Raw genomic sequence first — 25,284 nt, 5'->3', positions numbered from 1 at the left:
ACTACATTTCCCAGGATGCCGTGCGGCGCCGCCGTCCTCACTTCCCGCTAACGCGGAGGGATGGATGCTGGAAAGCTCTGTAAAAAACCGACTTAAAGGCAATTGATGTCGGAAGCGGAGACCCTGAAGTTCACGACTCTTGGAGGGGAGGGGAAATGAAAGGCTTTCAAAGAAGAAGGTACCGTACATTCAGCGGTATGGCGGCGTGGGAAATGGAACGAAATTAGTAGTGTGGGCTGAAGATCATGCGAGGAGAAAGGTGGGATTCTCCCAGCGTTTCTTAAAATTTTTTCCCACCCCACCCCACCCCCGCCCTCGAACCCCCACTGCCTTCTCTAGTCTCACTCCTACATCTAATCCAAGCCTTGGAGGGGCCTCAGAACTTTCCTGCGTTTTGCTCCTTTTGCTGGGGACCGCCGATTCCCCGTTGATTTTCTTGATTGCCGTTTTTGCACACTACACTTAATACTACTTGGGATGTGTGTATAATTTTATATACAAAGTCCTTTAACTGGACGTAGTACTGTTTGCTCCTTACAACCGTTCCGCGCCCTTCCCAAGAATGATAAGAATAGCCGTTATCAGGTTCCTAATATCTGTCCGTCAGGGCATTTCCATAAACGTGATCGTTTCATCTTCATTATAAACCTCTTGGAAACCCGGACAAAACTCACAGTTTCACGCAGCAATTCGTTACTGAACAGACATTCTGATCCACATCTCTACCGGTTTGCAGAGGGAGATATAGCAGGAAGGCTTAGACCTGTGACTACTGGTTCCATTTATCTTACAGTTGACATCATTTGTATATTATTTCATCTTCACAACTTCTCTGTAACACCTTCACCACATATTAGTGACTCCATGTATCATAATGGAAACAGACTAGGAGTTAAATGACATGACAAGGTGAAGTCACCCATTTGTGAGAACCACCCCAGAGTTTCTTTGAGAAGGAAAAAAAAAATAACCTTTCAACTCAAGACTTTTCGTAGACCTCAGGTTCTCCTTTTGTAAAAATTTCTTTAAAAAAATTTTTTTAGTCCCGGGTATTTACATTGCATGAATACAGCCTTCCAAGCCCCACATCCTATTGCCCTTCACCATTGTCTCACCACACACGCACACACCCCACACACCCCACACACACACCCAGCTCACTTCTGAGAACTGGTTCTCAGATTCTGTTGCTTTAGGCCAGTTATTGTTCCCTTGCTGAGCTTATTTCCCGTCTAGGAGACAGATCATCTGTGCCTGTCTCTCTTAGAACTTCACTCAACATGATACTCTCCAGATTCATCCATGTATCAGCAAATTGAATAACTTCTTCTTTTCAGGTATATATGTGTCTTGGTTTCCTTATCCAGATATATATTATTAAACATTTGGGTTGTTTCCAGATTCTACTGTGAATAGTGCCGCAATGAACCTAGGACTGCAAATGTCTTTTCTGAATAGTTTTTTGTTGTTTGTTTGTTTTGTTTTTGCTTTTTTTTTTTTTTTTTTGCTTTTTTGGGTCACACCCAGCCGATGCTCAGGGGTTACTCCTGGCTCTGCACTCAGGAACCACTCCTGGTGGTGCTTGGGGGACCATATGGGATGCTGGGAATTGAACCCTGGTCGGCCATGTGCAAGGCAAGTGCCCTACCCGCTGTGCTATTGCTCCAGCCCCTTCTGAATAGTTTTTGAGCCTTTGGGGTAGAGGCCAAGAAATTGAATTGTTGGTATCGCCAGCTGTAAAAAACTCAGAGGGTGGCCAGGAGGTGGCCCTGATGGCTTTTCCCATGGCCGCCTAGGTTCTGGGGGGCCCAGGCCACTCCCCCAGCCAGGGTGGCCCCGGGCCCATGGGGCTGACGGCGGAGGAGACAAGGGCCAGGCTGGTTGGTTGATCAGATGCCATTTATTCCATTCTCATTCCTGTTTGCTCCTATCTCTTCTCTCCTGGTCCCCAATCTGGAACCCCTCTTTCCTGGCTCTTGCTCTGGATCTTCTCCTGATCTTCTCCCCCCAGCCCACTCTTACAGTCTAGTTAAATGCTCAAACCATGAGAGGCTGAGCTTAACATAGGTGTGGTCACAATCTATAAGGGTAAAGTTCTTTCCCTCAGGGGATGCCGCCTCTATAGGACAGATTTTCTTTCAGCAGGATGACCCACCCAAGGGTGGAATCCCATGAATGTTTTTCTCCTCTCCTTGTCCAACAAACATATAAGCATTCATAATCATTAATCATTTTGTATGGACACAGTAAGAGATGCATTAAGCTTATAGAATTACTGTCCTGGGGTCATCTCGGTCTCAGAGTATAGTGCTCAGGCCAGATTAGTGTTTCCTATTCCTAGCAGGGTCCTGGTCTCGTCGTTACTTTTGGGTCATGACAGCATTTGTCATAATCAAGCTCTTAACTTATAGTTAAGAATTGTGGCGCTTTGGCTAGGCCCATCTCGATGCCAGGGTAGCACATAGCTTACCACTTGCCCTGGTTCCTTCCAGTCTCTCATCAGGACCCTGCTTTTGGAGGTGCTAGGAAGTGAGGGCAACAGAGGCTTAAGTTGAGAAAGCAGATGCCTGGGAATGAATAATATTGGAAGCCAATTAAATCCCATGTTACAAAAGCATAATATTAATTGTCTTCTTGTATTTATACAAAAGGACATTGCTTGCTTCATCTGGTGAATATAAAGTAACAAAATAGGAGACCAACATCCTAGAATAGTCAAGATAAGTTACAGGAGGTTTACTCCATGGCTTGAAGGCCAGCCGCACATGCTACAGGAAAGGGCAACTCAGACAGAGAAGGGAACACCAAGTAAAGGGTGTTGGGAGTATTCTCCCAGGATGGGAGATGCATGCTGAAAGTAGGCTATAGATCGAACATGTTTGCCACTCATTTCCTCTTTTGCAGACCTTAGCAACCAAAAGGAGAGAAAGAACAAAAGGGAATGCCCTGCCATAGAGACGGGATGGGATGGGGGTATGGGTGGGGTGGGAGGGTTACTGGGATCATTGGTGGTGGAGAATGGGCACTGGTGGAGGGATGGGTACTTGATTGTTGTATGACTGAAACCCAAGTACAAAAACCTGTAAGGTCTGTATGTAAGGTCAATAGCTGTACCACATGGTGTTTCACTAAAAAAAAAAAAAAAAGGATTCTGCTTTAAAGTAAACTATTCAAAAGACTTAAGGAGAGGAGAAAGGCAATATTAACTTACAATATAAGTTCAGTGTCCTAGAAAGATCTGACCTTACAAATTAACAGGAACTGATTAGGGGAATAAGCTGATTAACTCTAAAAGAGCACAGAGAAGTAGTTACAAATAAACAAAAGAATGGAAGTGACTCGGGAAGCACTGGAATGGGTGTGACCCTATGAAACCTTAGCTACCCGAACAAGGACAAAACAGTGTTATCCTGCAACCAGCAATATGGAAGCTCAATTCTTAAGTTTTGTGAGGAGTCTCCATGTTGTTTTCCAAAAAGGTTGAATCAAGCAGCATTCCCCCTAGCTGTGAATGAAGCTTTTTCTTAACCCCACATCCATGTCAATACTAATTATTTCTGTTCTTTGTGATATGTGCCAGTCTCACGGGTGTGAGGTGGTATCTCATTGTTGTTTTGATTTGCAGTTCCCTGATGATCAGTGATGCAGAGCATTTTTCCACATACCCATTGTCCATATATATATTATTATATATTACATATCCATTATACGTACATAGTATTATTATATCCTTTGTGAATGTTTATGTTCATCTCACCTCCCCATTTTTTGATGCAGTTGGGTTTTTTTCTTTGTTTTACAAGTGCTTAATATATCTTGGCTATAAACTTTGTCAGATGAGTGGTGGGCAAATATTCTCTTCCAGTTTGTGGGGTGTCTTCTTATTCTAGTCATAGTTTATTTTGAAGTGCAGAAGCTTAATTTGATATTGTCCCATTTGTTTATCTTCCCTTACATTTGCTTGGCCATGAAATTACTGAAGGTGCCTCCAAGATTCAGTCATGGAAAAGGCTCTGCCTATGTTTCCTTGATATGATTTATGGGTTCGGGTCTGATATTGAGGCCTTTTATCTATTTTTAATTGATTTTCTGTATGATGTGACATAGGGGTCATAGTTCTTTTTTTTTTCTTAAGTGTGACTAATCAGTTTTCCCAGCACCATTTGCTGAAGGCTTTCCTTGCTTCACTTCGTACTCTTAGCTCCTTTTTCAAAGTCTGGCTGAGGATCTACTTGAGGATCTATCTCTGGATTCTCAATTCTATTCCATTTGTTGAAGAATTTAGCCTTATTCAAGTACTATATATGCTCTTGATTACTGTAGCTTTATAGTATAATTTAAAGTTGGGAAAAGACAAGCCTCCCATCTTCATTTTTCCTCTGCTTTGGTTAGTGTGGGCATGGTGTGGTCATTGCTCTATTTAGCAGAGGTTGTAAAGATACTATTTATCCTTGAGACAACAGTGCTTTTATTATTGCATGTTAGAAATCCACTTTTGAATGCCAAAAGTAATCACAGGTTCATTGAAAAGTGGTTGTTATTTTAATTATTATTGTGCAGTCAGTCCCCTTATTTTGTAAGTTTTTGTGTTCTGAAATCTTTCAAAAGTAATCTACCTCAAAACTTATGAACCATTTGCCACAAGATATCAGTGGGGTACACTACACAAGGTCATTTGAATCTTCTGTAACTAATGAGACAGTTTACCTTTTTAGTATTCTGAATTAAACAATGTAATATTTTGTAATTCGGAGAGCCCGGCAAGCTACCGAGAGTATTCGATATGCCAGACACAGTAACAACCAAGTCTCCAATGGAGACGTTACTGGGCCCGTTCGAGCAAATCGACGATCAACGGGAGGGCCTTTATCTTTATCTTATCTTATCTTATTTTGTAATAATTTATTAGATGTTCTGAAGTGTATTAGTATTGTTTTCTGCCTCATAGTCAATAATTTTCTTCAAAGGAATGGATGTTGGAACATTGTACTGAAACCCATTCATGAACAACTTTGTAACTGTATCTCAGGTGATTCAATAAAAAATTAGTTAATTAAATAATAACAATTTTCTACAAATAAGTAAATGGCATATTTGAAAGACAAATCCTTTAAGTGCTGGTATTTTCTTACGAATTCTACATATACTTCATGGCAGAAGTGTTACTTTCACACAGTTTGGTAGATGACTTGTCTCGAAGGAGGTAACTTTCTTTGAGTTTTTCTCAAAAACTTAATTCAGGCAGGAAAAGTTTTTCCTTAGCTTAGTTTATTAGTAACTATACAGATAGCCTTGAAATGAGTTTTTAAATATCTATCAACAGGAAATTCAATAGAAGTGGAACTTACTTCTACTGTGACTGAGAAATTACACTTGCAGTGAAATTTTCTCATACCTTGTTCAAAAAATTAAATTGTGAAATTGTCAGCATATAAAAAAATGGCAAAATAGGGGCCAGAGTGGTAGTACAGTGGGCAGGGCGCTTGCCTTGAACATAGCTGACCCAAGTTTGATCTCCAGCATTCCATATGGTCCACCAAGCAATGCCAGGAGTAGTTCCTGAGCGCAGAGCCAGGAGTAACCCCTGAGCATCACTGGGTGTGACCCAAAAAGTATTATAGAATTCTAATACTATCATATACTTTTATGTTTTAACATCATGAAGCCAAATTTTCCAATTTTTTTTTTTTGTTGTGTGCGTGCCTGTGCTTGTGTGTGTTTGTTTGTGTATGGTGCCTGGGATGGCACTCATGGTCTCACACATGCATAGAGGGTGGTTTATTGCTAAACTGTATCCCTGACCTACAATTTTTTTTCTTTTGGGGTCATACCCAGCGATGCACAGGGGTTACTCCTGGCTCTGCACTCAGGAATCACTCCTGGGGTGGTGCTCAGGGGACCATATGGGATGCTGGGAATCGAATCCAGGTCAGTGGCATGCAGGGCAAATGCCCTACCTGCTGTACTCTTGCTCCAGCCCCATACAATTTTCTTTATTGATTATACAGTGATATATTTATGGGCAGCAAGTAGTTTCTTGGTTTGGGGGTTTTGTTTAGTTGGTTTTGGGGTTTTTTTTTTTTTAGTTTTTGGGTCACACCCAGTGATATTCAGGGGTTACTCCTGGCTCTGCACTTAGGAATTACTCCTGGCGTTGCTTGACCATACGGGATGCTGAGGATTGAACCATATAGGATGCTGGGGATTGAACCCAGGTCGGCCACGTGCAAGGCAAAAGCCCTCCCTTTTGCACTATCACTCCAGTCCCACAGCAGGTAGTTTTTTATACTTGTGTTTGGATATGGAGTTCTATATCATCCTTCAAAAAATAATCATGTTTCATCCTGCTGAAGAAATGGATAGAGTTTCTCAAAGTATAATCTATTTCTCTGATTTAGTGTTCATTTTTCAGTGTGGAACCTTATTACATTAGAAATGTTTTTTCAGAACTAAATATTTAAACTCATTTTGTTTCTGGGGCTGGAGAGATAGTACAATAGGTAAGGCACTCCATCCCTAGTACTACATATGTCTCCCAAGCCCCATCAAGAGTGATCCCTGAAGACAGAGCCAGGAGTAACTCTGAGCACCACAGGGTATGACCCAAAATAAAACTAAAGAAGGGGGTGAGAGGGGGAGGAAGGGAACAAATTAATTTGGTACTGTCGCTCTTCTAGTTTTAAGGATTATACTTTTTCCCTTTTTTTGGCTTTTTGAGTCACACCTGGCATTGCACAGGGGTTACTCTTGGCTCAGGAATTACTCCTGACGGTGCTTGGGGGACCATATGGGATGCTGGGAGTTGAACCCAGGTCAGCCGCGTGCAAGGCAAACGCCCTACCTGTTGTGCTATCACTTCAGCCCTAAGGATTATACTTTTGAGGAAAAAAAGAGAAGACATTTGAATTGAATTCTAAAACTAGATCATTTAATGTGAACAACACTTATTTAATGAGCCTGTTGATGCAGATGTGAATTCAAAATGTGAATTTTTTTAGACACTTAAAAAAATGGGTACTTACAAAGTAAGAAAAATAAAATTTTGATAGCTATCATAACTCAGTAGTAAAACAAATGACTTGCACTGTTTGAGAGCCTGCGTTTGATCCCCAGCACCACACACAAAAAAAAACTCTTAGGTCAGATATGACATACTATTTCTTAAAAGACCATAGGTGTGCAGAAAACTTTTAATTTCAGGCTTCTTTCCCCCTCTGCTCCCCACTCCACAGTTTCATGATTTGAATTGCCAGTAACTTTCACAAGATCTTATTGCTTATTCTTGTGTCAGTATTTCAGGTGGGAATAATGAACTGGTTACCCAACTTTAGCTGCTCTTCTGTCACTATCATGATAGCATCACTTGTATCTGAATTGCCGAAACTCAGTTAAAACTGAAACTCACTCAGGTTGTGCTCACGGGGACTTCCAGGACTAACCCCAGCAATGAGGGAGTGGTAGGTAGTATGTGTTGTCTCTGATTGCTGGCATCCTAGCCCTATTCTATCTCTCTAATGCCTCATCCTCCCTTTTTCCCCCTCATGCCAGGAATCCAAGTTAGCAACATCTCATACATGCAAAGCAAGTGTTCTCTCACTGAGCTACCAACCCCAGCCACTGGGGCCCATTTTTACAAACAAAAAATTTCTAGTTTGTCATTTCTAACTTCCTGTATTGCTTTTAGCAAGCATTTTTTTTTCTTTAAGAGAAAGGTGATCATTGCTATAAGAATTGTCAAGTCAGTCAACCACATACTTTTTTCATATGAAACTTACATCAGTACTAAGAGCTGACTGTTACTAAGATCCCTACCCCAGCCAGTCAGACTTGGTGTCATAAACTTTTGTTGAAGTTTTCCAGGTAAATTTAAGAGGAATGTAATTCTGGTGTGCTCAGGTTTTACTCTAGCTTCTGTGCTCAGGGGTTCTTTTTGGGGAGAAGAGGCAGTGTCACACACAGCAGTGATCAGGGCTTACTCCTCATTCTGGCAGTGCTCAGGGGATCATATGGAGTGTCAGGGATTGAATCTGGGTTGCCGTGTGCAAGGTAAGCACTCTGCCCACCGCACTATTGTTCCAGTCCTTCAAAGATTATTCTGGTGGTGCTTGAGGGACTATATTCAGTGCCAGGAATCGAATGGGGATCTGCCACATAGTAGGCATGTTCCTTAAGCCTTGTTCTTTATTTCTAACTGGGATGGCTATTTTAAGTATATTAATCTTTAAAACAATCCTATGGGGCTGAAGAGATGGTACAGTAGGTAAGATGTTTGCCTTGCACATAGTTGACACAGGTTCAATCCACTGCATCCCATATTCCCTGCATCCCATATCTCCTGCATTCCGTGTGGTATGCCAGAAGTGATTTATTCCTAAGCGCAGAGCCAGAAGTAACCCTGAGCATCATTAGGTGTGGCCCAAACCCCCGCACCCCCCCCAAAATAATCCTGTGAGAGTGGCCAGAGATGTAGCTTAGTACTAGAATTTATGTGTTGCTGTGGGGTGTGGGTGTGTACGTGGCTGCGCAACACTTCCAAATTCCACATACTGACATCTCAGGTAGAGCACACCGTAGCAGAGGGGAAAGTAACACAGACTAAACAAACAAAAACAATAGAACACAAGACTCAACTAGCTGCAAACAACTTAGAAAATCCTCAGACAAGGACTTAACGACATCATAAAGATATAACAATTTTCACAGATCTTCTTTACTGAGGTATTTTTGGTAATTGCATTAACCATTTAGTTATAGAAAGCAATATAAAGAAATTACTGTGTGCCTGCTAACGAGACAGCTTGTGAGTGGTTGTGAAAATAAGAACAGTGGTAGAGGAAGGTAATTTTAGTGGTGCGATTGGTGTTGGAACATTGATTGCCCTTAACAATTGTGTTATGAACGACTCTAAACCACAGTGTCTAAATATTTTTTTTTAAATACTCGGAGAGCCCGGCAAGCTACCGAGAGTATTCGATATGCCAAACACAGTAACAACAAAGTCTCCAATGGAGACGTTACTGGGCCCGCTCGAGCAAATCGACGATCAACGGGAGGGCCTTTACCTTTACCTTTTACTTTGGGTTTGATCGTACCCCCAGGCCTTGTGTCCCCTAAATTTTTTTGAGATAGGTGGGTTATATTGTTTTCATATAAAGATTTAACTCCAGACATTAATATCATCATTTGTTTTACTACCAAACTAGTATGTAGCAGACCTGGGCTTCTAATTTTTTTTTTTAATCAGTGACGCCTTATTCAAATCTGTCAACATTATTGTAGAGAAATCATGAAGGGCTGGGTAGGCAGCAGTTACACCTAAGTATGGCTGAACGTTAATGTAAGTAATGAACAGATTTTAGTAAAGCCCCTCTTCAGGGAAAATTCTAGGAGATCCACCCAAAGACGGAATTCCATCTAGGGGCTTTAGCACTCTTGATTTCTCTAGGAGATCCTCCCAAGGGCGGAATTTCATGTAAGGGCATACTGCTCTCTCCATTCCTCTACTGGTAACCCACTTAAGTAATCATTCTAATAGTTTTTTTTCAACTGTGTTCAGCATTCACCCTTAACACAGGACAACTGGTTGGTGATTTCAGAGATAGCTAAGAAGTGAGTGTGAAAAAGGTGGTGTTCAGAGTTAGCTTAAATGTATTTTGTTTGACTAGCAACAGTTTAGCTTTCTTTTCTTTTGTTTAAATTGGATATTTGTGTATAGGAGCAGCACTTCACTTTTTAAGATCATGCATTAGGCCCCCTTGAAGCAAGTTACCTGCCTGGCTCTAGAAAACATTCACATTTTCTACACTGAGCACTAACTGGACACAGAGTGGAGCTGTTATCAAAGACTCATGGAGAAGATATGTGAAAAGAGGACTTTGAACAAGAATTGCAGAGCCTATTAGAAGGGGAATAGACAGTTTATAATTATCTATATTTATGTACTGAATAGCTGTTACCATCAACATACATGACAGGGGTCTACAGAGGTAAACTATACCATCTATGTTAGACTGCACCCCATCTATCTACCTGCATTTGTCACTTTTATACAACAAAGAAATTACCGGTAATGCAGTTCTCAGAATGTTTCTGTTGTTAAATAGCATGACTATAAATTGTGGAAAAGATATAGAGGTACCTTGTTTTTCAACTTTAAGGAGCATTAGAATCAAAGGGAACCCCAGTGAATGGTGGGCATAGCCCTGGCCACTCTGAACATTTCCTATCTTTGGTCCAAATATTGAAAATACCAGCCTGGTCACTGCTAGGGAGCCAGCACCTCCCTTCCCTCAGCTACCAAAAGAAAGAAGAATCAAACGGAAGGCTTTTAAAAAAAAAAAAAAAAAACGGAAGGCTAATGACCGTTGCCGGAGTTCATCCCAGATTTAGTGTATTGGGTGGAGCCTGTGATCTTTGCTTTTCTAGCAAGCTCTCTTGTATTGCTGATCCTGCTGATCCAAGGATCACTCTTTGAAGAATCACTGCTTACCAAACTCTAGATCACTTTTGGAAAGGACTCAAAGCCAAGATTTTCTTTCTGTTTTAAATACAAAGAGAATACTTGATCTAGAATATATAGAAAACTTTAAAAGAAAACAAAGGCTGAAGTGATAGCACAGTGGGTAATGTGTGATGCCTTGCACACATCTGACCCAGTTCAATGCCTGGCATCCCATATGATACCTCAAGAACCACCAGGAATAATTCCTGAGTGCAGAGTCAGGAGTCAACCTTGAGCATCTCCTGGTGTGACCCCAAAATTGAAAATGAATTAATTTTTAAAAATGAAAGTTCATGTCAGACAGAATATGTTTCTGTTAGCATTTTGATCTGCTGTTCAGGATCCCTCCCATCCCCAGCTAACCCAAATTGGGAAGTCAGAAATGTAGCTAAACAAGAGTATTTGCTTTGCTGGCATAAGGCCCAAGGATTCATCCCCAGCACTGAAAAAGAGATTTTTTTTAAAAAAGAAGAAGCCATTCTGGGTCAGCATCATTGAGCACCTATTGTTTTATTTAACTCTTATGTCCTATTTATGAGCAGCTACCATTATAGTTAATATTTCATAGAATAGGTACTAGAGAGGTTAAGTAACTTAGTATCTCATTGCAATATAAAGAATATTCATTTGCTTACTAGAGTTGTCAAAATCTTCCCCCTTCATTAAATAAATCAAATCTTGATAGATTAGTAAGATGAAAAATTTGAAGTTTAACTTTACCGTGACGTGGGCTGGAGCGATAGCACAGTGGGTAGGGAGTTTGCATTGCAAGAAGCCAACCCGGTTCAATTCCCAGCATCCCATATGGTTGCCCAAGCACCTCCAGGAGTAATTCTGGAGTGCAGAGACAGGAGTAACCCCTGAGCATTACTGGGTGTGACTCCCCCCAAAAAATTGTGACTTGTGAGTTATAAGTACAATATTTATTTTTTAATAAAAATAGAATATCCTTCAAACTTAGTAACAGAGGAAAAGAAATTTTTTCTTTGCAGTTCTAGAGCTCAAATGCTAGACCTCTCTCATGCAAGGCATGTATTCTACCACTTAACCAACCCAGAATTTCTATGTATCAAACAAATCTATAGTCATTATGGCCATTACACTGCTATCACTGTGAGAGCTCTTCATGCTTTAATGCCCTGACCAGGTCATGGACTTTATTGGTGATAAGGTAACAAGACAGAGAAAAACATAAAGCTAGGTGTTAAGACATACCACTTACCCAGTTTTCAGGCTGTTGACCTACCTGTATGTAGTGATCACACCACACTGGGGTGTCATGTCAGTGCTGTGCAATTGAAACATCCTCAATAATAGAGTTTTATGCCTGTCCAGTTTAGTACTGGAGTCACTAGCCACGTATGGCTGACTGGTAGGCACTTAAAACATGGCTAGTGCAGCAGAGGAACTGTTCAAGTGGTCTCATGTTACCAATGGCAATGGACAGCACAGATCCTCAAAGTAACATAAAGTACACACAAAGTACAGAGGCCAGAGCGATGGTACTGCCAGTAGGATGCTTGCAGCAATACTGTAACCCCCACCCCCCTTTCCCATAGCACATAAGATCCCTGGAGCCCTACCAGGAGTGATCCTTAAAAGCAGAGTCAAGCTAACATCATGAACACCACAGGTTGTGGCCCCTAAGAAACAAAACAAAGACCAAATTCAAGTGAATGCCCAACTGTGTTTTGGAGTCAAGTAACTGCAGGAAATGGAAACTTAATTTCTTTGTTTGGGCCTCTCCAGCATTCCTGCCACCAAGGTTATATCTGATGATACTAAGGAGGCCTTAGGTCAGAGCTATAGAGCAATGGGTAGGGCTTTTGCCATAAAGGGCCAACCCAGGTTCGATTCTTACCATCCCATCCCCCAAGCACCACCTTGAATAACCCCTGAGCCCACCAGGTGTGGCACAAAAACAAAAACAAACAAAAGTTTGGGGCTGTAAGGATAATGCAGTGGGTCGTGCACTTTCCTTGCATGTGGCAGACCCAGATTCGATCTTCAGCATCCCAAGTGGTCTCCCAAAGCATCTCCAGAAGTGATTCCTGAATGCAGAATTAGAAGTGACCCCAGAGCATTGCTGTGTATAGCCCAACCCCACCCCTACTCCCAATAAAATAAGGAGGTCTTACAGGACTGAACCTGGGGCCCTGTATGTGCCAGGCATGTACTTCAACCTTTTGAACTATGTCCCCAGTCTCTGATAGAAATAGCATTCTTTATCTTACATATGATTATATTGCTTTCTCTGCATCTCCTCAGGGAAGGCTTGAGGAAATATTTTGAAGTCCAACAATGTAAAGAGTCATCCTATCATGATCTCATAAATGATTCGAGATACCATGTTTATAGTATGTTACTTAATTGTTTACATTTTCCAGTTTTTTTTTTAAATTTTTCTGCCAATTCTATAGTTGAGATTAGGAAGTAATGAGAATAAACTTCATTTCCCCCTCCTGTAGGATTTCTCGGAACCTTTCTATACTGACGACACTGTACCTCTTTCCAGAAAGCAGTCGTGATGGTTCCAGAGAGGATGGGTTTAGTGTCAAGTCACTAGCAACACAAGGTACTCAGACATGTTCCTTCAGTTGCATTGTTTTGCATAATGTTTTGCCAAGGGGATGCTAATAGAGATACTGGGTGTGTTAATGCCCTAAACCACTAACACTGCTGGCACTTTGATTATAGCATTTCCACTCGGTAAATGGTGTAAAATCATTTTCAATCTGTGACATACACTTGAGAAAAAACCAATACAGATAAATAGTCCCTCTCATTGTGCCTCGCTCAATAGTGCTGCCAATATGCTTGAAAAGAAGTTAACTCTCCTCTGTATTTTCTGATCATTTATGGAGGGTTTTTTCCCATTTACTATTTAGTCCAAGATCAGGATGTAGTACAGTGGTTTGACTCCCAGAATCCCATGTGCCCCAAGTACTGATGGGTGCAGTCTTAAGAGCCCCGTCAACACTACTGTGTGCCACTAAAAGCCCCATAGCACTGCGCCCGCTGGCCTGGCTGTCCTTGGAACCAAAGGATAAGTAGTTTCCTCCAGCCCTTGCATTGGAATTGTCCACCTGGTTGGTCAAGAATCCAGTGGATCCCCAGACCTGCTGAGCATTGCTTTGGCCACAAATTTAATCTGATACATATTTCTGTACATCTTATGTAAGGGCCAAATTTCATTTATTTGTTGGGTTTTATAGTATTCCGCCCGCACAGCAAAGCCTGGCAAGCTACACATAACGTATTCAATATGCCAAAAACAGTAACAAGTCTCACAATGAAGACGTTATTAGTGCCCACTCGAGCACATCGATGGACAACGGGAGGACAGTGCTACAGTGCTATTTTATAATATTGAAAAATACCAGTTGCTTCAAAATCTTGCAATAAATTGTGTTTTGTTTTTGTTTTGTTTTAGGTATAGAATCCTTCAGATCAACTTATCAATTAAGTTCAATATGGAAGGCATATAAATATGGTTGAAATACGGAAGGATAAGAGTTACTCCAACCTGCCAGTGCTCCTTGACCTCTCTGGTCACTCTTCCCAGGGAAGGCGTGAGGGAATATTTTGAGAGCCAATGGAAAGAGTCATCCTCTCATGAATGATCTCATAAATGTTTTGAAATATCATGTCTGTAATACGCTACTTGTTTATATATTCCAATTATTTTTTATTTTTCTGCCTATCTCATTCTTTAAGTTTTGGAACCTATCTTTGTAATGAGACTTAATAAGACATTGAAACAGCTAATAAATAGGTAAAATTACAACATGAGGTTGGGATTAGGAATTGTAATATTAACATATTTTTTTTAAAATGCTCGTTATTGACAATAAGTGAATAAATACCTTTGATTTTGATTTAGCTTATTAAAACTGTTAATCGATAAATAATTTGATAATGCCATCTGTTTACAGTGTTGTTATCCTTTTATATACAAAATTTTATATATAGGATTTCACCTTAAAGAAATAGCCAGGAATACATAGAAATATTTATTATAGATAACATATAAACAATACAGTGTTGAACATTGTGGGACAGCTTACTTGAATCATACATTGCACAGCCATGAGTGATATTCTCTTCAGTGATATTATGAAGATATTGAGATATCTCATATTGATAGTATAAAAAGAAAAAATAAGTACTTATAATGAATCTGGTACCATACCCAACACCTTTACCATACTACTTACATTAGCTTAAAAATATCCCTATGTGATATTGGGGGTAAGGTGCTTGCTTTGCATGTGACCAATCTAGGTTCAATCCTGGGCTCCCTGTATTGCTCCCCAGGCAGAGCCAGAAACAAGCCCTGAGTACCTCTAGGTGTGGTCCAAAACAAAGCTAAGCAAAACAAAAATTTTATATACATATAATTTATATATGAATTATATATAATATAGATCCCTATGTGATAGATATCATTATATAGTGGGATACATAAATAAAATTCAAACATATAATAAAGTGACTCTACTGAAATTCAACCCATATCTGCTCTTGACTCTGTGTTCTTAATCACTGTCCTTGTGGTAATTTGGAAATCATCACTATTTACATTTTATTTTAATGCAGTTAAACAGTATGATAAATAGCAAGAACAATAACAAAAACCCCTCCTACATGCAGTCTTTCCAAAGTTATGCTTGGTAATATTTTTTCCAAAAATGAATCTATACTTATACTTTTTTTTTTCTTTTTTGGGTCATACCTCGTGATGCATAGGGGTTACTCCTGGCTCATGCACTCAGGAATCACTCCTGGCAGTGCTCAGGTGACCATATGGAATGCTGGGAATCGAACCTGGGTCGGCCATGTGCAAGGCAAGCACCCTAACCGCTATGCTATCACTCCAGCCCCCTATACTTGTGCATTTAAATTACTTTGGGGAAGAGTAAATGCTTTGTAGCACTGTCCTCCCATTGTTCATCAATTTGCTCTAGCAGGCACCAGTAACATCTCCATTGTGAGATCTATTATTAGTGTTTTTGGCATATCAAATACGTCATGGGTAACTTGCCAGGCTTTGCCGTCACAGAATACTCTCAGTAGCTTTCCAGGCTCTCCGAGAGGGGCAAAGGAATCGAACCCAGATCAGCCGCATGCAAGGCAAATGCCCTACCCGCTGTGCTAGCCCTCCGGCCCAGGGGAAGATTAAATATTTGGAGGATAAAAACTAATCCTCAAACTTTACTGAGGATTTTTTTTTCTTTTTTAGGTCATACCCGGCATTGCACAGGGGTTACTCCTGGCTCTGCACTCAGGAATTACTCCTGGCGGTGCTCAGGTGACCATATATGAGTTGCTGGGAATCGAACCCGGGTCGGCCGCGTGCAAGGCAAATGCCCTGCCTGCTGTGCTATCCTTCCAGCTCCTGTACTGAGGATTTTTTTTTTTTTTTGCTTTTTGGGGTCACACCTGGCAATGCACAGGGGTTACTCCTGGCTCTGCACTCAGGAATTATTCCTGGCGGTGCTCAGGGGACCATATGGGATGCTGGGAATCAAACCCGGGTGGGCTGCGTGCAAGGCAAACGCCCTACCCGCTGTACTATCTCTCCAGACCCTGTACTGAGGATTTTAAAGTAATCACATCTTTGATCATAACTGTCATCTCTATATGACAGGGTACACGAACAGACTTTTTCCTTCAATTGTCTCTTTAGTATTAAGTTATAGGTCATGATGGAGATGGAAACTGTCCAGAAAGACAAACTGAAGGGTCAATGTAGGTCTGGAGAACAAACTTGCAACACAACAGTTGTGTAGATTGTATAGGATGGTGCTTAGAAGGCTTGGAGTTGAATGACTAATAGATTTTGAGTACTAGCCTTTTCTTTCTTTTTTTCTGGGTCATACTCAGGGGCTCTCTCAGCTCCGAGCTTGGGGGTCATCACTCCAGGTGGTGTTTGGGGGGGCCATGTGCCAGGGATCAAACTTGGCCTACTGAATGCAAAGCTTCGTCCATGGAGCTATCTCTCCATCCCAAGTCAGATTTTAACCTGGACAATTTGTTTGTCCTCTTGATGCTTTAGTATCTTCATTAGGTAAAATTGGTCATTGTGGGGGCCAGAATGATGATACAGCGGGTAAGGAGTTTGTCTTGCACACAGCTGACCCAGGTTCAATCCCCGGCATCCCATATGGTTCCCCAAGCCTTGCCGGGGTAATTCTTGAGTGCAGAGCCAGGAGTAACCCCTGCGCATCGCTGGGTGTGATGCAAAAAAGAAAAAAAAAAGTTATTGTAGCTTCATTTGTTGCTCATTATTAATCACTTGTGCAGAGATGGGAAGGAAAAGAAGAAAAGTAATATGAGTGCATATTGAATACTGTATGCCTACATGATTTCCCTGTTTAATCTTTGAGTTAGATATTTTTACTTTCCCTCTTTTATACAGAACAGTAAACAAATTCAGGGAGGTTACATATGGATGAGTAGGAAATATCATTATACCCATTTCTGGGACTAAAGACAAAAATCCAGCTGGCCAGGAGAAAGTAATATGCTGGGTAATGATGTAGAAATAGGCCTGGAGAGTCATGGAATTGGGTGAGTACCAATATGGAATCAGAAATTGGCCACAACTAAACAGTACAATCCCTGGCAAGCCCCACAACCAAGCATGTGTTTGACCTCCAATTATCACAACAATAACACCAATAGAGAAAATGTGTGTGAGTGTGTATATAGAAGTTGTGCTTTGCAAATACAACTGTTTCCCTTCTGGGAAATATTTCCTATGAACATTTTTCACTTTTTTCTCCCTTATTATTGACTAAACCTATTTCTGAATTTTCTCATTTTTGCTTAGGAGCAAAAAAGAAAAGGGGATCATTAGCCATCTGCTGAAGCTTTCAGGACGAACATGTCAGTTCTCCACTTCTGTTTTCAAATGCTTGAAGTCCACGGCAGAAAAGAAAAACCTCTTCCCCAGAGATATCTGGAGTCTTCCCTGCTCTATACTTGAAAGGTTTTGAAAAATATTTCCTAGACGATGGCCTTTCACTTACTCTCTGTCAGGAATGACTCATCTCCAAGAATATTGAGTAAGTGAATTTTACAGCATGATATTTTTGTGAGTGTTATGATCGTGGTGATTTGAAAGAGACTTTGGAGTTAGATAAACCTGAAGTAAACTCCTGACTTTGTCACTGAGTAGTTGTATAATTTTGTTTGTAACCTCACTGTCTTCCTTGTGTATAAAATAGATTTGCATTGGAGGTCAAGTGATAGTAGAGTGGGTAGGCATTTGCTTTGCACATGACCAACCTAAGTTTGATCCCCAGAACCCCACTTGGTTCCTCAAAACTGCTAGGAGCGATTCCTGAGTGTAGAGCCAGGAGTAAACCCTGAGCACTGCTGGATGTGGGCCCCAAACAAAGTTAGATTTGCGTTGGTGCCTGTTTCTGCCAACTTGCACTTCTGGGCATGGCAGTGAAATATTCTAGAGAATTATATGGATTGTATTCCCTAACTCCTCCCATTAGTGAGAGCTGTGATGACACAGCAGAGAGCTCGGACATAAAACAGGGTACTGAACAGAAAAGGCATCACATGGAAATGGAAGCTCGTGAATTTAAATACCATGATTCACAATGGTTTCAACCTCCCATTTATAAAGTTTTACACTGTAGTCTGATCATTACTTGCTGAATAGATGCTTTCCTCTCAGATGTCCCTAGTCCCTCTCTCCTAATTCCTCTTTTTAAAAATAAATAAATTAACACTGCATTACCTCTGAAGTTTAACCAACATAATCCTCCCTCCTTTCCATTTGTCATCACAGTTTCCAAGGTTATACTCACGGTTGGTTGTGGGGCTTGCACATTTAGATGTACTGCTCACCTGGAGATTATACATCTGCTAGTACTTCTGTGCTTGCCCATAGTGCTCATAGGGGAAGAGGTGTCATACACTTTAGTTGTGCTTGCACATGTGCTTGCCTAGGGTCATACTCTTGGCCATGGTGCTCATGTGCTATTTTTTCTAATTATAGTGTTCACTTAGGCTACATATTTTTTCAGTTGTGGTGCTTGCCTATGTATGGATTTGATGCTTCAGAAATCACACATCCTCTATTTTAATGCAGCATCATTGGCACCACACTTTGTACTTGTGGGCAGAACCAAGGATCGAACTCTCAACATCACATTTGTAAGACAATATTTTGCTTTTCCTTCGGCTTATAATTCAACTTTTTATATAATGCTTACCAATATCCCATATTTCCTATATCTTAAAATTCATTCAATATTCATATGATATGTATGGAGCTAGAAGTTTGGTAAGAAATGTTTCTACTTATTTTGGGGGGGAAGAGGTGGGAACACCTGGTGATGCTCAGGGGTCACTACTGACTCTGTACTCAGGAGTGACTCCTGGTGGTGCTCAGGGAATTATGGGATGCCAGGAATTAAACCCCGGGTTGGCCACATGCAAGACAAGCATCCTACCCACTGTACTATCTCCTGTCTCTGTTATTACTTATTTTATATAAACTGGATATTGTTTGCTGTATAGTTGTAAATAGAATATCACATGGATAGAGAAAAATCAACATGAAGCATTCAAATTGTGAAAATTGCTAAAAGAGAAAATAATTTTCTCAAAGGGAGAAAACAGTGGTTAGTGGTTGTAAGAATAAATTGTGAAGTAGTATTAGGATGGTCCATAAGTAGTAACTTGGTCTGGGAAGGTCATGGACTGACACAGAATTTATCTACTAAAGGTTCAAAAGACAGCAAAGTGGAACCATAGTGAGTTGGGTTTTTGTTTTGTTTTGTCTAAGACAGCAAGAGAGAAATAGAAAGGCTAGTTCATATAGGGTTCAAAACTTGTATGAGCAACATTATTACTCTAGGAATTGGAATTGACTGAAGGGTTTTTAAAAAATGGGATGCCCTGATTTGTAGTTTTAAATAAAATGCTAGCTGAGGTTTTAAATGTAATTCTAACTAGGAGAGGGAGAGTCACCAGAGATCAAGGGCAGAACAGGGGTACATTCAGGGCAACTTTAGCAAATGGAGATTTTTGTGACCTTAGAATACGTTTCCCTTTTGTCAGAGGATTTGTAAATGGAAAATATGGCAAATAAAACAGACTTACACAGATTCTTTTACAAAAAAATTTTTATACAGTTAGTCACGACCAACATAGACTTATTCACAGGTCAGGAAGATCCATATTTATAACCCATTCCCAATTTGGAGCAATAGCACAGCAGTTAGGGCGTTTGCCTTGCACGCGGCTGACCTGGCCCGCCCAAGGTTCCATTCCTCCACCCCTCTCGGAGAGTCTGGCAAGCTACCAAGAGTATCCAGCAAACGCTGAGTATCACAGCAAAGCCTGGCAAGCTACCCATGACGTATTCGATATGCCACACACAGCAACAAGTGTCACAATGGAGACGTTACTGGGCCTGCTTGAGCAAATCAATGAACAATGGGGTGACAGTGACAGTATTTGACAAAATATCTTTATTCCAAAAATTTATATTTCCTTATATAATGTAGAGTATAATTAATTTATATTACTTTGGTGGGGGAGGTTACTCACTTAAATTAGTAATTATTAAGTTACCTAACATCAACCTCAATTCTCATATTATTTTTTCCTTTACTTGAGTTTTTTTTTCTTGTTGGGTCACACCCGGCAATACACAGGGGTTACTCCTGGCTCATGCACTCAGGAATTACTCCTGGCAGTGCTCGGGGGACCATATGAGATGCTGGGAATTGAACCCAGGTCAGCTGTGTGCAAGGCAAATGCCCTACCCGCTGTACTATTGCTCCAGCCCTCTTTGCTTGAATTTTTTTTTTTTTTTGTGAGACACCATGAGGTACAGTTGTAGACTTACAAATTTTGTGCTTGGGTTTCAGTTATACAATGATCAAATACCCATCCCTCCACCAGTGCCCATTTCCCGCTGGGCACAGATCCCAGTATCCCTCCCACCCCCCATCCCCCCATCCCACCCTGCCTCTGTGGCAGGGCATTCCTCTCTGTTCTCTCTCTCCTTTTGGGTGTTATGGTTTGCAAAAGAGGCATTGAGTGGCAATCATGTTTGGTCTGTAGTCTACTTTCAGCATGCTTCTCCCATCCTGCATGGATCCTCCCAACACCCTTTATTTGGTGCTCCCCTCTCTATCTGAGCTCCCTTTACCACTGGCATGTGTGGCTGGCCTCCAAACCATGGAGCAAAATTCCTGTTACTAATCTCGGCCACTCTTGGGTGTTATTCTCCTATTTTGTTACTTTATGTTCCCCAGATGAATGCAGTCTTTTTATGTCTATCCCTTTCTTTCTGACTCATTTCACTTAACATGATACTTTCCAGGTAGTACCACTTGTATGTAAATTTCATGACTTCATCTTTTCTAACAGCTACATAGTACTCCATTGTGTAAATGTACCAAAGCTTCTTTAACCAGTCATCTGTTCTTGGGCACTCAGGTTTTTTCCAGATTCTGGCTATTGTAAAGAGTGCTGCAATGAACAAAAAAATTATGGAACGCTTCACAAATTTGTGTGTCATCTTTGCACAGGGGCCATGCTAATCTTCTCTGTATCGTTCCAATTTTAGTATATGTGCTGCCGAAGCGAGCACTCTTTGCTTAAATTTTTGAAAGCAAATGCCAACATGTAAATTTTCCTTCATATATCAAAGAGCCAATTCTAAAATATAAATGTTTCCGTATATGCTACAAAGCCATTGTACCATAACTAATAATTTGTTGCTTGTATTTAATATTAGTTCTATATTTCCATGGTATCTGAAAATGAATGTCTTTTCATGTTGGTTTGTTCAAATCAAACCAAGTAAGACTCTTACAGACCATTTGGTTGTTAGATCTTGTAGGTCTCTTAGCTGGGACCCTGTTCTTTTTCTTTTTAAAAAATACTGCATTATTGATTGGAGAAATTGGATTACTTATCCTAAAAAATATTTGTAACAAAAGCTCTTTAATTTTGAAAAATAACAAAATAAGGAGTTAGAACTTTAATCTTAAATCTCTAGTAAGTCAGACTGTGTTTCTGAAATGTTCTTTGACTTTAAATTTTGACATACAATACAGTCTAATAAACCATAAACACTCACCATACTGCATATAGGCAAGCTATTAAATAAAACTGTACGTAATGTTTTAATTTTTATCATTCAGTCCTTTTAGGTTCCTGACATGCTTAGCCATTGAGATTTTCTAGCATCATCGAATTAACAGAATCTGAAGGCAGTTTCATAAATATTTTTCAAAACAATTAAAGTAATGCTTCAATTTGCTAGCCTCAGACTTCTGCACTTTAGAAATTAGAAAATTGAAAACAATTGAATTGGTGGTAGCATAAGTAAAAAACAGAAATTTGATTCGACTTTTAGAGTACACAGAAGCAGGGACCAAACAATACATGTTTTCTTCATTTCAGTAACTCTTTTCACAGAAAGGACTAATTTCATCCATTTGTTCTAATTGTCCTAAATTGCCAGTGAATTAGATCACTGGTTTTTTTGATTTATTGTTTTCACAGGTTGTAATGCATGAATATTACTGACATTTTTAAAAAATTTTGCAGATTCTTGCAAAGTTAAAGAATTGTAAAAATAAATAAAGCAAAGCAGAATTTTTAAATATTGGGGGGAGGGGTTGAGTCACACCTGCCAGTACTCAACTAGCTCAAGAGTCACCACTCATTGTGCTCAGGAGACCTTATGCAATTCTGGGGATCATTTTAGGATAGGCTACATTCAAGGCAAGCAGCATTAGCCCCTATATGATCTTTCTTGCCCCAAGAATTGTAATACATTAATCTAAAGTTAAGTATTTTGATATAATAGATTGATGATACAAAAGTAGGGTAAAATTATAATTTTTTTAAAAAATCCAACCATTTTGAGGATTAATTTTACCAAAATAGCAATACTCTCCGAAGCATTATACAGATTAAATGCAGTCCCTGAAAGAGTAACCAGGACATAGCACAGCGGGTAGGGCGTCTGCCTTGCACGCAGCCAACATGGCCGACCCGAGTTCGATTCCTCCGCCCCTCTCGGAGAGCCCGGCAAGCTACCGAGAGTATTCGATATGCCAGACACAGTAACAACAAAGTCTCCAATGGAGATGTTACTGGGCCCACTCGAGCAAATCGATGATCAACGGGACGGCCTTTACTTACTTGTTAAAAAAAAAAGTGATCAGACACACCTGAAATTCACATAAAACAATAAACCCCCATGAATAGCCAAAGCAATCCTTGACAAAAAGATGGGAGGCATAATCTCCCTCAACTTCAAACTGTACCACAAAGCAGTAGTAATTAAAACAGCATGGTACTGGAATAGACTCTCAGATTAATGGAATAAAGTTAAATATCCTGACACAGACTCTCAAATATATAATCATTTAATTTTTGATAAAGGAGCAAGAAATATGAAGTGGAGTAAGGAAAACCTCTTCAACAAGTGGTGCTGAGAAATCCGGGCAACTACATGTATGAAAAATGAATTCAGACCTCTTTGTAAAGCCATGCACTAAAGTTAGATCAAAATGGGTTAAAGACCTCAACATCAGACCTGAATTCATAGAGGAAAATGTCGGCAGAACCCTTCATGACATTGAAGCTAAAGTCAGCTTCAAAGAAGGAACATAACTGACCAAGCAAGTGGAAGTAAAAATAAGCAAATGGGACTATATTAAACTAAGAAGCTTCTGCATCTCAAAGAAAACTATGATCATAATATTAAAAAACTGCTCACAGAATGGGAAAAATTACTTACATAATGCTCATCATTTAAGAAATTAATATGCAAGATAGATAAGGCTCTGGTTGAACTGTACAAGAAAAAACAGCTAACCTTATCAGAAAATGGGGAGAAGAAATGAACAGAAATTTCCTCAAAGAAGAAATACAGATGGACAAAAGGCCCATGAAAAAATTCTGTACATCACTAATCGTCAGTTTAGATGCAAATCAAAGCAATGAGATATCACCTCACCATAGAGACTGACACAAGACTGACACGCATCTAAAAGAAAAATCAGGGCTGGTACCAATGCAGGGAGAAAGGGACTACCATTCATTGCTCGTGAGAATGCCTACTAGTCCAGTCTTTTTGGAAAACAATATGGACATTTCTTTTAAAAAAAAAACTAGAGGGACTGGAATGATAGCACAATGGGTAGGGCGTTTGCCTTGCACGTGGCTGACCCAGGTTCGATTCCCAGCATGCCATATGGTCCCCTGAGCACCGCCAGGAGTAATTCCTGAGTGCAGAGCCAGGAGTAACCCCTAAGCATCACTAGGAGGGACCCAAAAAAACAAACAAACAAAAAAAAAAACCTAGAAATTGAGCTTCCGTAAGACCCAGCAATACCACTTCTGGGAATAAACCCCAGAAGCCTAAAAACATGATGCAGAAAATCCATCTGCAGTTCTGTGCTCATTGCAGCACTATTCACAATAGCCATAATCTGGAAACAACCGAGTACTCAAGACAGATGTTTGGATAAAGAAATTATGGTCCCTCTATACAATGGAATACTATTCAGCCGCTAGGAAAAATGAAGTCATGAAATTTCTTTATAAATGGACGGACATGGAGGGTATAATGCTGAGTAAAATGAGTCAGTAGGAGACATAGAATGATTGCATTCACTTGCAGGATATATAAAAACATAATATGGGTCAGGAGGACAGGTTCATGGTTGGAAAATTGGCACAAGTCAGGGGGTGGGGTGGGCAGTTAGGACAGAGAAGGGACCCTATGGCAATGATAATTGGATCACTCTGGACAAAAACTGAGAGCTGAAAGGACATGAAGGGATATACATAATCTTTCAGTTCCTGTGTTGCAAACCATAGTGCTGAGAGAGAGAGAGAGAGAGAAGTACCTGCCATAGAGTGCCATAGAGGCAGGCTAGGGTGGGTAGGAGAAAAACTGTAGGAAATGTACATTGGTGAATGACAGGTGTTGGAATATTGATGACTGAAATCCAATCATAAACCACTTTGTAACTATATTTTAGGGTGATTCAATAAAAAATAAACACATTTTTACAGAAAACTATTTTTTAATGTTATTTCATTTCTGCAAAACAAAAGGCAATGTCTGCCATTGAACTTAAGCTTGCACAGTATGGTCTTAATTCTGGTTCTAATTGTATGACAATAGATTCTAATTCTTCTTATAATTGTGTGACACTACAGAAATCAGTTAAGTTTTCTTAGCTATAATTTTCTCCACAAAATTGAGAACCCCCTCCTTTATAGAAAATTAGGAATAAGTGAGTCAGTGAATTTAAAATGTAGCTTGGGTATGTGTGTTTATTGGATCAGGAAAAGATATTTGACAGAATGTATATATATATGTATATGTACATATATGTGTACATGCATGTACATGTACATATATAACATAATGTGTGCATGTATATGTGTGTGCATATATATGGTTTAAGGATGTACATATGTGAGTATGTACATATATGTGTACATTACATATATATATGTATACACATGGTGGTGCTCAGAGCTTCCTCCTTGCTCTGTACTCTGGGATCACTCCTGGCTAGACTCAGTTTGACCATATGTGGTGGCAGGGCTCAAACCTGGGTGGGCCACATGTAAGACAAGTGCCCCACCTACTGTACTATCACTCTGGTCCCATAATAGTTATTTTGATATAGAAAAATTGAGTCGGGAGCTAGAATCCTTGAATCTTTGGTTAGCTAGTTATTGTTGCTTCATCTGCTCTATTTAAATTC

The 25,284-nt window shown here is 40.1% G+C and overlaps 1 long non-coding RNA gene and 1 other non-coding gene across 3 annotated transcripts; one reads left to right on the top strand and one right to left on the bottom strand.

Moving 5' to 3' along the window:
• The first annotated feature begins 43 nt into the window (after window positions 1-43).
• On the top strand, window positions 44-17,661 carry LOC130020916 (uncharacterized). 2 transcript variants are annotated; one of them, XR_008792083.1, is made up of 3 exons: window positions 44-259; window positions 12,970-13,076; window positions 17,337-17,661. It is a non-coding gene; the product is annotated as an uncharacterized LOC130020916 (long non-coding RNA). The 2 variants fall into 2 exon arrangements; XR_008792082.1 differs by lacking the exon at window positions 17,337-17,661 and adding an exon at window positions 13,935-14,877.
• Window positions 17,662-21,024: 3,363 nt separating this feature from the next.
• LOC130022837 (U6 spliceosomal RNA) lies at window positions 21,025-21,131 on the bottom strand. Its single transcript, XR_008792323.1, has one exon. It is a non-coding gene; the product is annotated as a U6 spliceosomal RNA (small nuclear RNA).
• Window positions 21,132-25,284: the final 4,153 nt, after the last annotated feature.

Source organism: Sorex fumeus, unplaced genomic scaffold, assembly GCF_029834395.1.
Source record: "Sorex fumeus unplaced genomic scaffold, SorFum_2.1 ptg000002l, whole genome shotgun sequence".
Taxonomy (NCBI): domain Eukaryota; kingdom Metazoa; phylum Chordata; class Mammalia; order Eulipotyphla; family Soricidae; genus Sorex; species Sorex fumeus.
This window is presented reverse-complemented; position numbering and strand designations above follow the sequence as displayed.